Source organism: Octodon degus, unplaced genomic scaffold (assembly GCF_000260255.1).
Source record: "Octodon degus isolate 3935 unplaced genomic scaffold, OctDeg1.0 scaffold00183, whole genome shotgun sequence".
NCBI lineage: Eukaryota > Metazoa > Chordata > Mammalia > Rodentia > Octodontidae > Octodon > Octodon degus.
In genome coordinates, this window is record NW_004524759.1 from 4,108,257 (window position 1) to 4,123,658 (window position 15,402).

The window sequence follows — 15,402 nt, forward strand, 5'->3', positions numbered from 1 at the left end:
AAAAAACTGGGTGTATATAATGGATGGTAATGGGAGCAGAGGACTGCCAGGACATTGGGATCTGCTTCCTTACATTGACTCATGGCAAAAGTTAATTCAGATGAGATCCACATGGCTTCAGCCCTCTATCTGCTTATTAACCAAAACTAGAGGAGTCTTTGGGCATACATACAACGTAGATTTCAGAGATAACTACCAAATTGTATATAAATTCTGACCAGAAGTCCAAACAAAAGAGGCTGAATGCCTGCAGGAGTGACTGGAACAAGAGTCAGCTCAACAGCTTTAGCTGGCCACAGGCTGCTCAGAAGCAACTGAGGAAAAAAAGTTGTTTGGTTATCTTTGCTGCAAATGTTGTATCTCTTTCTACATACTGTGTTTTTGTAAGTCAACTATTGTTTCTTTTCCATTGTGTTGTCTCTTAATGTATGTACTATTGTAGTTTTTGCATTTTTAGTTTCAATCAAACAATAAACAAAGGAAATAAATGCACAAACATGCTAGAATGACTACATGATAGACAGCACCAACTGAAAAATGATTAAAGAGACTGAGGAAAGCCAAAAACATGCCAAACATAAGAGAACACAGTCTTGCCAGTAGATGAAAGAAATAGAATGACAAAAACAGTGGACAGGAGGTGGGGAGTGGGGTAGGAAAAAAAACAGTGGACAGAAGCACATGCCCAAATCTAGGTACAAATGAATCTAAAAATGCAAAAACTACAACAGTACATACTTTAGGAGACAATACAATGGAAAAAACAATAGTATACTTACAAAAATACACATGTAGAAAGAGCTACAACATTTGCAGCAAAGACAACCAAACAACTGGCTGCACATCAAAAAGGAGATCCCATGGTGGCCTATGGCTGGACAACTGAGTGCCAGTATGGTAGGGCTACAGATGAACAAAGGCTCTATGTACATGGACAGAGGGGAAAACCCTGAAAGCAACAAGCACAAGAGAAGGCTAAGTGTTCATGGAGACAAATGCCAGAGGAAAGCCAATACACACATCAAGTAAAGACAAAACTGGCCCTGTACGTGAAGGCTAAAGCTGAGACAATTCAAAAAAGAAATAACACACAAAGATCTCTACACGCACTGGTAGAACTACAACTGGAAACCAAGGAGACAAACAGGGGCACCAGAAGACAGACAAAACAAACACCATGTACAAGTAATCCTGGAAACAACTCAGTGTAACATAGTGGCAAAGCTACAAGACAAGTGTGCTTCCTTTATAGAAAAGAGTACCCAGCTAAATTATACATTATATGAAAACATGTAACAGTGGCCCTGCTGTAGGAAAAAAACAGCCAGTGTAGCAGCAGCAGCAAACAAAAGCTGAACATGTTCATGGAAAGACTAAATGGGACTAGAGTTCTGAGAGTTAAAGGTCAATGAGACACTGAGGCTACAGTTACCAGCAGAGGAGATAACACAATAGCAGAATTTAACATAGGTCAAAGACAAAGACAAAGACAAAACCAAACCAATGGAGACTATATTCAGATATGCCACCAAAGAGAGCAGAGGTCCTCTTCTGGAAATCTGGCCAAGGAAAAAATTTAAACAAATGAAAGTTGCCCTGACTCAGGCCCCAGCCATAGGACTGTCAATAACCAAGCCTCCTTTCCTAGGTCCATAAACAAAAATGTCCATAGGAGTTTTAATCCAGGTCATGGGAGACTGGCATCATCCTATGGCATACTTGTCAAAACAGACTCTGAAACCCTAGGATGGCCTTTATACTTTAGGGTGCTTGCTGCCACTAACTTACTGGTGCCGGAGGCTAATAAGTTGACTTTGTGACAACAACTGACCAAGTATCACACTCAGTTATATCCTTAAGGGACCATAGAGGACACCACTGGTTGTCAAATCCAAGGATTATTCAGTATCAAGAGCTCTTATGTGAAAATCTGCATGGAACACTGGAAAAAATAGACACTCTTGATCCAATCACTTTGCGCCCAGTCAAGCCAGGAGCCCCCCTTGATGACTGTATGGTTATGGTAAAAGGGATCCAACAAATGGAATATGCAAATGTGACTGCATCTGTGGTCCAGAGCCCCAACCTCTGTCTACAAGAACCTCAGCCCAGAAGGCAGAACCAGCAGGCTTGACTAGGATTCTTTTGCTGAAAAAGCACAAAAAAATTAATATCTATATTGACTCCAAATATGAAACAGAGGGCTCCTGTCCAATGGGGAAAAACATAAAATACAAAGAAGAAATTTTACAGCTCCTAGATGCTGTATGGGTATCAAGGAGAGTGGCTGTTACACATTTTGGGGCACAACAACACACTGGTCCAATAGAAGCAAAAACAGCAGCCAAAGAAGCAAAATGGATGAATGTGGCAGGCCTACAATCCAAAGGGGAGTTCCTTTTTCTCAGAGCCCCCACTCTTAGAGACCCCCCAACCTATACTTCAATTGAAAAGACATGGTTCACTCAGGAGCCTGGGGCTTATATCAAGGGAGAACGATAGCAATCCTCTGATGGGAGACTGGCTAGACCTAGTGTGCTGTGCCCCAGGTTCATAAAGCAATTCCACGGGGGCTGTACATGAGAAAGCCAGCACTGGAAACATTACTAGGCTTCCATTTCTATGTGCCATGACTCACTACAATAGCTCAGGCTGTTTGTGAACAATGCATGGCCTATATACAAAACAACCCAAGACAAGGGTTCATCTAGTCCCCAATTATGCAGAAAACAGAAGCAATCCCATGTGAAAACTTGCTCATTGATTTTATTAAATTGCCACAAACTGGTGGCTATCTATATACATTAGTTCTTGTCTGCATCTTCTTGAGGTTGAAGCTTTCCCCACACCAACAAACAAGACATGAGAGGTGACCAATGTGCTATAAAGAAATATCCCAAAATCTGGACTAGTTCTGACTTTAGGGTCAGACAAACTCATATTCAAAACTAGGATAATCCAATCCTCACACAGATTTTTTTTTTTTTTGTGACAGGGTCTCACTATGCAGTTTAGGTTGGCCTTGAACTCACTTTGTAGTCCAGGCTGGGCTCAAACTCACAGCAATTCTCCTGCTGCAGTCTCCAAGAGGACTGTGATGACAGGCATATGCCACAGTGCCTGGTTACATGGTTGCTAATGACAAAATAAAAAAGCTTCTCATCTTACCAGTCACAGGGTTCAAAAGGAGGAGTAGAAGGACAAAGAGAAGAAGGAGGAAGAAGAGGAGGAGGAGGAGGACGATGAGGAGGAGGAAGAGGAAGAGGAGGAAGAGGAGGATAAACATGTAAATTAGACACTCAAATAGCTTAAAAATTTTGAGGCTTGCCAAATAGCTCAGTGGATTAAAATGCCTACAAGCAGGCTCAGGGGCCAGGAGTTCTATCCCCTGGCCTGCTATACCAGCCCACACCCAGTTCACACGGATATGGCAATTGAGACTATGTGTGGTGTCACACATCTGTAATCCCAGCTCTTGGGAGGCTGTAAACAGGTGGATCACTATAAGTCTGATCTAGTAGTGAGACCCTGAATGCCCTATAGACCCTTCCCTAAAAAATAAAAACAAAATAAAAATTTTGTCAAAAATGCCACTTGAGATGAAATAAAATCCTGTCTAAGGTCCTCCTCTGAGTCTGGTACACCCCCATCAAACAAACTAATATTCACCTAAGCAAGTCTGGTTCACCTGACCCCCCCAATAATAGGAGAAATTAAGGTTGATCTCCCTAAATTAAAAAAAAAATTAACCTTAAAGAGAACAGTACAGGCTTTAAAAATATCCACATAAGATCTCCATAACTATATAGAGGAAAACAATCCCCATAAGCCTGACAGACACAGTATAGCCATTCAAACCTGGGGATTTAGGTTAAAATAACAATAATAAAGTCCAACTATAATCTTGCCTACCACACTGCTGTTAAAGTTACCAAAACTATGCCTTAGATCCACCACAGTCAACAGATAATTATGGCCAAGACAGGTGGGCCAATCAGCCGAATCCGGACCACCTGAGCCAGCTGATCCTGTGATATATCAGGCAGCCACCAGACAGGCCAGCCCTGCTGTCATCACCCTGGAAAGTGACCAGTTTATGCACAGCTTAAACTTAAGGATCAACATGGAGATACAACATGTTTCTTTTCCTTTTTGTTATAATTCTGTCTCTTCCCAGCAGGGAGCCAACCTTCCATAACAAGGCAAATGTTAACAATAGTTATGCTCTCCATTAAAACATAAAAAAATCAGATAGGGAAATGAAGGGAGAATCAAAGAGCACTCCCCCTCAAAATCCCCCCTTCTCCCCTATAGCTATAGCTTCTTGTTCTAGTGCAGATAAGATTGGCAACTATGTCCTATAAACAGAGCTCATGTCAACTTGTTCTCACAAGATTCTTAAGGCTCTATTTTCTTTCAAGGTGAAGTTATTCATTGTTTTATCTTGTCTCCATGCCCCACCTACCCACTCCATTTCTAAAGACCACTTCCCTAGCCAAATGTGTAAAACTAAAACTGTTTTTTTCTTCTAAGTCCTAGCATTTTGATGTGAGCTTTGCTGGGTCAATACGCATCTAAATTCCTGGAAAACACTCCCCTTTTCCCCCATATGTCTCTCTGTACTCTGTAACACTTGCTTCCTACTATCTTAAACCTCTCACCCCATGCATGGAAAAATTCTAAAGGTTAATTCAATGTCTGGCAGGTGGAATGGAAAGAACACCAATCCAGTATTTGGGCTCCATACCCATCACCTTCACCTCTGGCCAGCCTGATCATGCAGTGGGAGTCAGGTGGGAGCATACTGTACATCTGTGGCCCTGCAACTCCTTGGTACCAGGTTTTATAGGAAACAGAGACTGAAAAGATTCACTGTATTCAGAAGCTGCATGAATCCATTAGTGGATCAGAACATGCATTCTCTAAAATACCTAAGAATGTGTCCAGAACCAGAGTCCTACTCACTAACAGGAGTTCTGATCCTGACCTGCAGCTCAGGGATAAGAAGTATGGTATATAAGAGCTTCTTGACCCCAGATGCCCTTTTGCCTTTATGTTCATGTATCACCTGCTTCACATTTTCCCAGCTGGACCCCACTTGCCAGCTCAGGGGCCAGGGTACTTTCATTCATTCTGTGCACAGCTGGGACCCACCAGCTGGATGATGGTATATCTCTATCATCTCCCCAACCATAGGGACAGCTGATTGCTACTGTCTGCAGGAGGACAAAAGTGTTATTTCTATTGTATTTTTAAAATTGGGGTAGGGTTGGTCAGATACTTCCATGGACTAAAGTTCAGTGGACCACAGGGACTTGGGTTTGGTCCCCAGTGTGCAGTGCTGGCCCCACTCCCGGGGCATGTTGAAACAGCAACTGAGACAGAGCATGGTAGTGCACACCTGTAACCCTAGCACTTGGGAAGCTGAAAACAGAAGGATCACTATGAGTCCAATCTGTGTAGTGAGAACCTGTACTAAATATGTAAAAAAATAGGGGGAGATAGACTTCAAAAAGGTCATTATAATCCTAAAAAGAAACAAAGCAATGATTACATTTCTTTTCTAATTTTTAGTGAATTGGGAAATATTGGTCTCCCACAGGAAAAGCCTTGATTAAATTTAATACGAAATTCTAAGCAGACATTGTCAGTCCTTCAGATAATAAACTGGCTCTTTCATACATGATACTTTTTAACTATAGCATAAAGTTGAGGTGGCAGTCAGAGGTTGAACAAATATTAAAAGCCTAAAAAGTTACAAAAACACCTGATCCATTCACAGATTTTGAAAAACAAAATATAAAAAGTGATTTCTTTTTAATGAGTTTTTTTATTATCAAAGTGATATATTCACACACAAAAAATGGAAAAGAAGCATCCACCTTATCACCACCTCAGCACAGTGTTAGTATTTTGAGATACTTCCATTCAATTTCATGGAATGTTTGCTAAATCTGAATTTCACTCAAGAACAAAATCTTTTTTCCCCCATAATTTTATTCACAGACAAATAGCAATGAGACAATTTCAAATCAAATTGGTAGGACAGTTCCAATAATTAACACATTGCATACTCTCTTCCTAGTGTTTATTTGCTGTACAAGATGCAGACATGATATCCTATTTACAAACACTATTACAACAAATCACTCTATTCATTAAGAGAATGTAACTATATATCTATTCTAACCATTTTGAATACACAGATACAAAATGGACATTCATCTGTATCCCCTTTTTTTGTTTAGTTCTGTCATTTGAATATTATAGGTGTGTTAACTCAGCAAAATATTCTAAAAGAGTCCAGTAGTCCATAATAGTATTGGGTCTTCCTCTTGACTGACAATGTCAGAAATTGTTGACCTGAGTCCCGTACAGCTCAACATAACACCATGGCTTTGCTGCTTATACTTCATTTTTATACTTTTCTGCTGGATGTTTAAGACCAAGGTAAAGCAGGACCTATGCAACAAGAGTTGTAGCTTTTGGATCTGATAAGGTCAGTGAAATCCCCTCAGGATTTATCCTGATATCCTGTACCTCAGAATGTAGATCCTTTGTCAGTGTCAGCTATGTAAGAACAAAATCTGATTGACCTTGAACACTAGAGGGAGAAACCAGAATCAACTGTATATTCAATTTCTTGAAAAGTGGAGAATTAATGATATCTTCCAATGGTCTTAGAATTCTTGACCACAACAGTCAGCAAAATGAAGCCTGAGAAGAAAGGAAGAAGTCATGAAGGAGTAGTCTGGGGACAGAGTTGGAGAAATGCTGTTTACCCACCAACAGCCAAGGAGGGGGGGTTATGTGCACATTGTGGCACCCTTACATCAGGAACTCTGCAAACAGTGTCTCTAGCTTCAACAGTGTTCCAGAGAGAGTTTGCTCAATAGAGTATGAGACTGAGTGAGAATCCAGAGGTGCAATGGGCCTACTGTTCCAAGGGCAGCTCTGGTGCTGGTTGTGCTGTGGGGCTTGGCTTCAACTTTGTCAGTTACTTAGAACAAAAGATAAATGAAAGTTTCCCATGTGGAAGAGCTCTGGGGTTGGAAATCACTTGTATCTCCAGGAGGAAAAGAGATTCCAGCCAGAAGAAATTGTAGGTGGATTCAGACTGCCTAGGGAAGTTGCAGAACACCCATCCAGAAGACCACATGAAGAGTAGTACATATGCTAAAATGTAGCAGGTGAGAAGCCCCCAGAAATGAAACTCTGAGGAATTTGAGAGCCAAATCGTGCTTACACTACTAAGAGATGTTCAAGTGAGAACTTTATGTATTTCCCTCCTTTCTTCAACATGCACCAACCACAGAAGGGATGATAAACTGGAAAGGAAAAGGAGGTGGAGATAGTGGAAGAGGAGAAAGGAGTGGAGTAAGAGGGTGGACACTCACACTCTCATACCAAAAGCAGGTTGTCTTCCTGAGTGCTGTCCAAGCTGAAAGTGGGGAGACTTAATTTTAAATAAAATTGAGAGATATAATTATTAAAACTTGAATTCTAATTTTCTAAATCAAGACTGCTGTTTTGTAAGTTAAACAGTTCATTCTTAGGTTTACATTCAAGAGGAAAAAAACTTCCCTTGTTGGATTAGTTTTTAAGGAGCAGTAGCTTCATTGATTTGATTCTCCCATGTTATACATACGTCAAGTATATATAGATATAGATATGGATATGTATTGTATGTATATAAACATATAATAGGATGTAATATGATTATACTATATATCCCGGAGAAGTGGTATTCACTTTGTATCCTGATTTCTTCCTTCATATAGAAATATATTAAGAACATTTTCCCCTTATCAATAGATACTATTCTGTAAAATTGCAGCTCAAATCATACCCAGAAGAGCAGCACCAAAAGCTAGAACATGAACCAACAGCTTCTTAGATATAAAAATTCTCAAGCTTCATTCTAAATTCAGTGAACCATAACCTGTGTTTAAACATAATCCCAACTCATTTATAATTCAGTGATGTACTAGCCTTGGCTTGAAGCTCATGAGGGACAAATGTGCACATGTCTTTCACAGTAGCATGATTTGGGGATCTCAAAATCAGGAATGATAGGGTGCTTATATCATGGGAATATAAAGCACCACAAATCAAAATTGTCCTGGAAATCAGTTGTTAAACATATACCAGAGCATCACTGATCCAAATGTGCACTAAAATTTGAGGAGCAAAGGTACACAGCATTTTTCAAGATCACATAGGAGGGGCTGGGGAGATGGCTCAGTGGAATAAGCGCTTCCCTGGCAAGTGCAAGGGCCTGAGTTCAATCACCGGTTCTGAAAAAAAAAAGATCACATAGGAATACACAAAAGCATTCCAAATTTATCAATCTATTTTCTGTTGTTGAATCCAGGATGCCTGCTAACTAGTGGAAGTGACACTGAAACTAACATTCATGTATGTACATATTTTCACTTTCATCTCTTTAAGGTAAAATTTTAAAATGTAATTGTTGCATTTTATATTGTCTTAGTATGTCCTACTAAATTTCTCTTTATTGTATATTTGGCACCAGTCTTTACGTACTATTTCTTTGAATTCCCAGTAAAATTATCTGACTTACAGCAGGTAATTTTACAGCAGGTAATAGCTAGAAGAAACTGATAGTCTAGAAGGCGCTGTGCACTTAAACTTGTTATTTTATTATTTTCTGTTTGTCTCACCACTGGTACAATTCCCTTTCTTTCCTAACCTCCTTTCTGTATGCCTTTTTTACTAGACTCTTCTATTCTTCATCTTACTTTAGAGATTTATATACTCTCTAAAATTATATTTTTAAGTTGAGTATATTTATATGTGCACATTTTTCCTGAAGACAGTCTATGGACTTCACCATATGTTCACAACTGCCTAATTTTAATTCTACTTGGAAATTTAGACAATAAATTCATATGACATCTATTATGGAAGAAGAAATGTTTCAGAGACCTAAATAATGTCTCCTTAAATGAAATAATTTAGTTACCAAGATAGAGTCCAATTCTAAGTTCTCCCCTTTGCAAGGGAGCTTTATTACATTTATAATCCATAATTTTCTTATGAACAATTTTCAGTTAGCCCAGTATGTGACCAGTATTTAAGGACTCTATTCAGATTATTCATTTTTCCACTACAAAATATTTATTTAGCAAAAATACCAATGTTGATAGCAACTGTTATTTTAAGGAATCTTGCTTGGTATAACAAGAATATATACAAAAATCAAATAAACAAAGATCCTACATAGACTGCCCAGAGATTTTTTTTTGTATTTATTTATTCACTCCATCTGTAACAGGAGCCTGTTCTATCCAACTGCACTGTGGGTCATGTTTAATTTGCCTTTCTGCTTTGGGAAGATAAAAAATTTGGTAAACTCTAAAGTTTAACAGTTAGAGGAAATCACAATGGGTTTAGCAGTTAGCTCAGAGTGTAGAAAAATGAAACAAAGACATTCACAAGGTACCAATGCCTTGAACTATGGAAGGAACAAGTCAGTTTCATAAATAAATCATACAGGGGATTTGGAATAATCCACAGGCACATCTAAAGCTCCCTATAAAAGAAACACCCAGTTCAGGATTACTAATCACCAGAGGAATTCATTTATTTCCACAGCATTCAAATGAGACAATGTAAAACTTCATAATTAGCTCAAGTATTGAACCATGGATGAAGCCAGAATAAATTTAGCTATTTGTGTTTTATTGATTATTTATACCTTGAGTAAATAAGTTGAAATAACAACCCTCAGAAGACTCTTGTCCTGTATTAAGACAAAAAACATGAAGTGCATGAAATGTCAAAAAATGGGAAACTCAGTTCTCTTTCCCATCTTGTAAGATGGCTGGCAAAACAAAAACAAAAACAAAAACAAAAACACCTCCACCCCCCCCCAAAAAAAAACAAAACAAAACAAAACCCTGAGAAGCTGAACACTAAAGAGAAGAAACTCAAAGCCAATAAGGCTGCTGCCACTGGTACTGGTAAAAATGGTGTGGTGAAGACAAAAAAAAATCCAAGAAGGGGCATCCCCACTGCAGCTGAAATCCTGTCCTGGTTGGAGGAATTGGTAGATACTCTTGATCTGCTATGTATTCCAGGAATGCTTTGTAAAAGAGAAAGTACACAGTTGATAAACCAAAGGTTGAGAAGAAAAAGGAGAAAGCTCTTGCTATGATCACAAAACCAGTGAGTGGGGAAAAGAATAGAGGTACTTGGGTGGTTAATCTTTGAAAAATGCCTGGATACTACCCTACTGAAGATGTGCCCCAAAACCTCTTGAGCCATGGCAAGAAACACTTCAGTCAGCATGTAACTTTGAGCTAGCATCGCTCCCAGCACCATCTTTTTTTTTTCATAATTTTATTGATAAACAGATAGCAATGAGACAGTTTCAAATCAAATCGGTAGGACAGTTTCAATAACTAACACACTGCATAAATTCTTCGTAGTGGTTAATTGCTGTACATGATGCAGACTTGAGATCCTATTTACAAACACCATTAGAACAAATCATTCTATTCATTAAGAGAATGTAACTATATATCTATCCTAACCACTTTGAATACACAGATACAAAATGAACATTCATCTGTATACCCCTTTTTTTCTAAGTTCCGTTATTTGAATATTATAGGTGTGTAAACTCAGCAAAATATTCTAAAAGAGTCCAGTAGACCATAATAGCATTGGGTCTTCTGTTTAACTGGCAATGTCAGAAATTATTGACCTGAGTCCCCCACAGCTCAACATAAAAGCATGGCTTTACTTCCTATATTTCGTCTTCATACTTTTCTACTGGAAGGTTAAGACCAAGGTAAAGCAGGACCTATGCAACAAGAGTTGTAGCTTTTGGGTCTGAGAAGTTCAGTGAAATCCCCTCAGGATTTAAAAAGGACTGAAATTTTTTTTTCGGAATCTGGGATTGAACTCAGAACCTTGCACTTGCCAGGGAAGCGCTTATTGTACTGAGCCGTCTCCCTGGCCCATCCCAGCACCATCTTGATCATCCTCACTGGACATCACAGTCAAGAGAGTAGTCTTCCTGAAGCAGTTGGCCTGTGGCTTGCTGTCCCGATCCAGTGGGTCAGTCAACGAAGGTTACCTCGGAGAGGAGCGGGGAATTGAGGAGGGGACAAAGAACAGGAGATGCGAGAAATGGAGACAAGACAGGATTCTGATCAAGTCTCATTTATTCAAAGGAAACTCTGGATATATATAGCGGAGGCATAGGGAAATGACATTGGGGGGGTGCTAAAAGGCGCGAGTAACTAGGCAACCAGGCTATGACAGGAAGTCCCACCTCCGGGGTATAGCAGGAGACTTATGGGAATAGGCAGAGTAAGAAGAATTAGGAGCTTACCTCAGCAGAGGTAGGGGAAGAGGAACCCAGAAACCCACTTGCAATAGGATTGGAGGCCTGGAGTTATTGAGCCTCCCACAGGTCCCCCTTTACTTTTATATATGTATGTAAAATATGGCTTCTGTACATGGCTGATTCCCTTGAGGGGGGCAGTACCTGTCTTAGGTTGAGGTGTCCTCTACACGGACCTGACTCAAACCTTATCCATCATAGGAGACCAGGACAGCAGAAGGTCCCATTCCTGTCTTAGGTGGTGAGTGGTGTCTCGTGTATGCCCCTCATTACCTGTCTCTGGTTAGCCTGACCATCTCACCAAGGGTGGGAGAACTGAGAGGTCTCCAGACCTTCATCATCATAAGCTGGTTATATTCCAGCACAGTTTTCCCTTTCAGCCATCTCAAGCCTGTGATAATGGACCTGTATGGGTTGCATTTTAATGGTATCCAATTGTTGTTTAAGGAAAGTCATCAGACTATTGAAAAGACAGGGTCCTATTGATAAAAGTATTAATAGTCCAATCAAGGGTCCCAATAGGGGGAGAAGGTGGGGTAGTACTCCATTCCATGTACTCCAGAAAGGGTTTTCAAATAGCTCTCTTCTCCTCTTAATAAGATCTTCTTGAAGTCTCTTTATCTCGAGCAATACCGGACTTGTTTGCATAGAAGCAGCTGCATTCCTGTATAGCCAAGCAGATCCCTCCCTGTTCTGTTGTTAGAAGGTCTAAGCCCCCCTATTTTGCAAGACTACTTCTGCTAATGAATCTATCTGGTCTTGGATATCTTGGGTAGTACCAAACATTGTTTGAACATCATCAATCAGCTGATTAGATAATTTGGTATAAGAATTACTGCCTTTCCCAAGCCTGCTGTGCCACAGCCATGGCAAGGCTCTGTTGGTAGGCTGGTCCTATCTCTGCACAGAGACCAATGTAACCCAAAAGGTCAGATTCCTTTTTATGAGGACATATTGCAGCTTGGCAGGCTGCATTTGCATTCTCAAAAGTGAGTTGCTTGATTAGATCAGAATTAGACTACACTACTGAACAGTCTCTCAGTGACTTGGAGCAGCCGATAGGCAAAATCTGGAAATGGCTCTTCTGGGCCCTGTTTCATGTTTATAAAGGAAGTAGTAGCCTGCCCATGGGAGGGCAGCCTTTTCCATGCTCATGGGCAGCTGAATCTGAACAAACAGGTCTGCATCACACCTAGATTGAGCTTCGGTGGTGGAAAAGTCCCCCACACCTGCTAGCATCTCATAAGTCCAACCATTTTTAGCCTCTGCATTTCTTCTGGCTATAGAGTCACAATTCTCTAGATACTCTGACTTCCAGCACAAGTAATCTCCACCAGACAAAGCAGCCGTGGCTAACGTATAGCAGTCTTTAGGGGTGAGCCATCCCTGAGTCATGGAGTCTAATACAGTAAATGTATAAGAAGCTGTGGTGCCATATTGTATGACAGCAGTCTTTAACTCTTTTAACAATTTGAGATCAAAAGGTGTGTGCTTTCTAATAGTCTGGGGTTTTTCCCCTTCATTCCCCTTCCTGTCCTTTGTGTTTTGGTCACTGGAAACACCCAGTTGGCGGCTGTTTTGTTTTTAAGATTTGGCTGGATGAGGGGCAAAATGAAGGATGCTTCATGGTCAGTCTTCTTACTGCGAATCACTGCAAGCTCTTGGGCAAGGTTAAAACACTGTTTTTCTAATTGAATCTGTTTTTGGAGGTCTATAACTTTATTTTGTAGCCCCTTAATCATGTTAGAAGATGCCTCTTTTTCCTTTAAGTTCTGAGAAAGTGAAATCTGTGGCAATAGCGAATGGTATTTAGCAGCCTCATCACCCAGAGTTTTCCAATCAACAGCTTCCTCCTCAGAGCCGCCATTATTAAGTGTTAGACTCTGAAGGGCGGGCAAGTCAGGGTATACACTGGGAATCTCCAGGACAGTGGGCGGCTCAGAAGTAGCAATGGGTGTAGCAGCCTCTTTGCCAGGGGGAGTGTATAGAAGAGTCATTAACTCCCCCAGGTCCTCCTCCTCCTCAGAGGAGAGAGAGTCAGAGTCTGTCTGAGGGGGAGCAAGCATGTTTTTTGCCAATAATTGAAGCATTTGTTCCCTTTCTGAAACAACTTGTTTAATCAGGGGATCCCAGTGCATTTGTTGGAGAATTTCATTAATAAGATTCCAAAAAGAAGAGATGGTTACAGGGATCATTTCCAGTCCAAAGACCCTGTAATAATCTTGGAGGGCATCTCTTACTTGTAACCATCTCTTAAATCAATCATACCCTCCAAGGGGAACCAAGGGCACACTTTATGTATAAACTGAAACCATTCACATAACTGTTTAACCGTAACCTTTACTCCTCATGCCTTTAATGCTTTGCTCAAACTTTCTACAAATATCTCATGTTCACTTAATGCCTGTCCTATTGTCGAAGGGAAGGAGGAAGGGGTTCTGTCTGTTTACTGAGGTTTAGACATTGCAGCACGCAACTGCAGTGCGGGCCTCTTTTACTTTTTCTCTTGCCGGCTCTCTCGGATGGTTCCATCGCTGAATCCTCCTAACAGGTGCACCATGTTGGGCATCAATTGTCCCAAGCCAGTGGGTCAGTCAACAAAGGTCACCTGGGAGAGGAGCAGGGAATTGAGGAGGGCACAAATGACAGGAGATGCGAGAAATGGAGACAAGACAGGATTCCGATCAAGTCTCATTTATTCAAAGGAAACTCTGGATATATATAGTGGAGGCATAGGGAAATGACATGGGGGGGGGTAAAAAGTGCGAGTAACTAGGCAACTGGGCTATGACAGGAAGTCCCACCTCCGGGGCATAGAAGGAGACTTATGGGAAATAGGCAGGGTAAGAAGAATTAGGAGCTTAGCTCAGCAGAGGTAGGGGAAGAGGAACCCAGAAACCCACTTGCAATAGAATTGGAGGCCTGGAGTTACTGAGCCTCCCACAGCTTGCTACTTGCTTTTTTGTTTTGTTTTGTATTTTTGTATTTTAGGGAAAGGTCTACAGGGTGCTCAGGGTCTCATTACTAGATTGGACTCATAGTGATGCACCTATTTACGGCCTGTTAATAGCTGGGATTACAGGCAGGCACCACCATGCTCAGTCTCATTTGCCATCTCAGCGTACCTCAGGGGCAGGACTTGCATGGCAGGACTGGGGATCAAATGCTGGCTGCTGTGTTGCCTGCTTGCAAGCCCTTTAATCCACTGAGCTATTTGGCCAGCCTTTTTTTTTGGTGGGGGGGGGGTTGGCTCGCTACTTGTGACTGGGCCTCTTAGCCTTAATTGTTCTTCACAAACAACACAGCAGAAATTTGTCATTGCCACATCTACAAAAATTGACATCAGCAAAGTGAAAAGCCCCAAGAACCTCACTGATGCTTACTTCAAAAAGAAGAAGCTGTGGAAACCTAGACATCAGCAATGCAAGATCTTCAGCACCAAGAAAAAGAGATACCAGATTTCAGAGCAGCACAAGGTGGATAAGAAAGTGGTGGACTCACAGATTTTAGCAAAAATCAAAGCTGTTCCTCAGTTTGGGGGCTACCTGTGATCCGTTTTTGATCTGACAAATGGAATTTATCCTCATAACTTAGTGTTCTAAATTTCTTAATAAGAACCTAATTGAATAATTGAAAAAATTTTTTGAAGTCAAAAAGAGTACTGGGGAACAGAGTGAGATGACCCAGGGCCCGCGGATCCTCATTCGACCCAGAGTGCAGGTCCAGCACGGAACCCTTCAGCAGAACTCCCTGCAAAGAGGCCAGAGGCAAGACCCACCTAGCTGATTCAGGAGCAGAACATCTTGCCAGAGAGAAACAAAGGGTTCAAATCTAATGCCTGCAGGAGAAAGAAGTGGAGCACAGCAGCCAGACCCAAACAACACCCAAGTGGAGGAATCTGAACTTCATAGATCCGGACCTGGTGCTAAGGTAATAACTCTATCTAATCTCTACACCAAAGGTCAGAAGACAGTGGTATACAAAATGACAAAGAGAAGAAACAAAATGCAGTCTCAGGCCCCAAG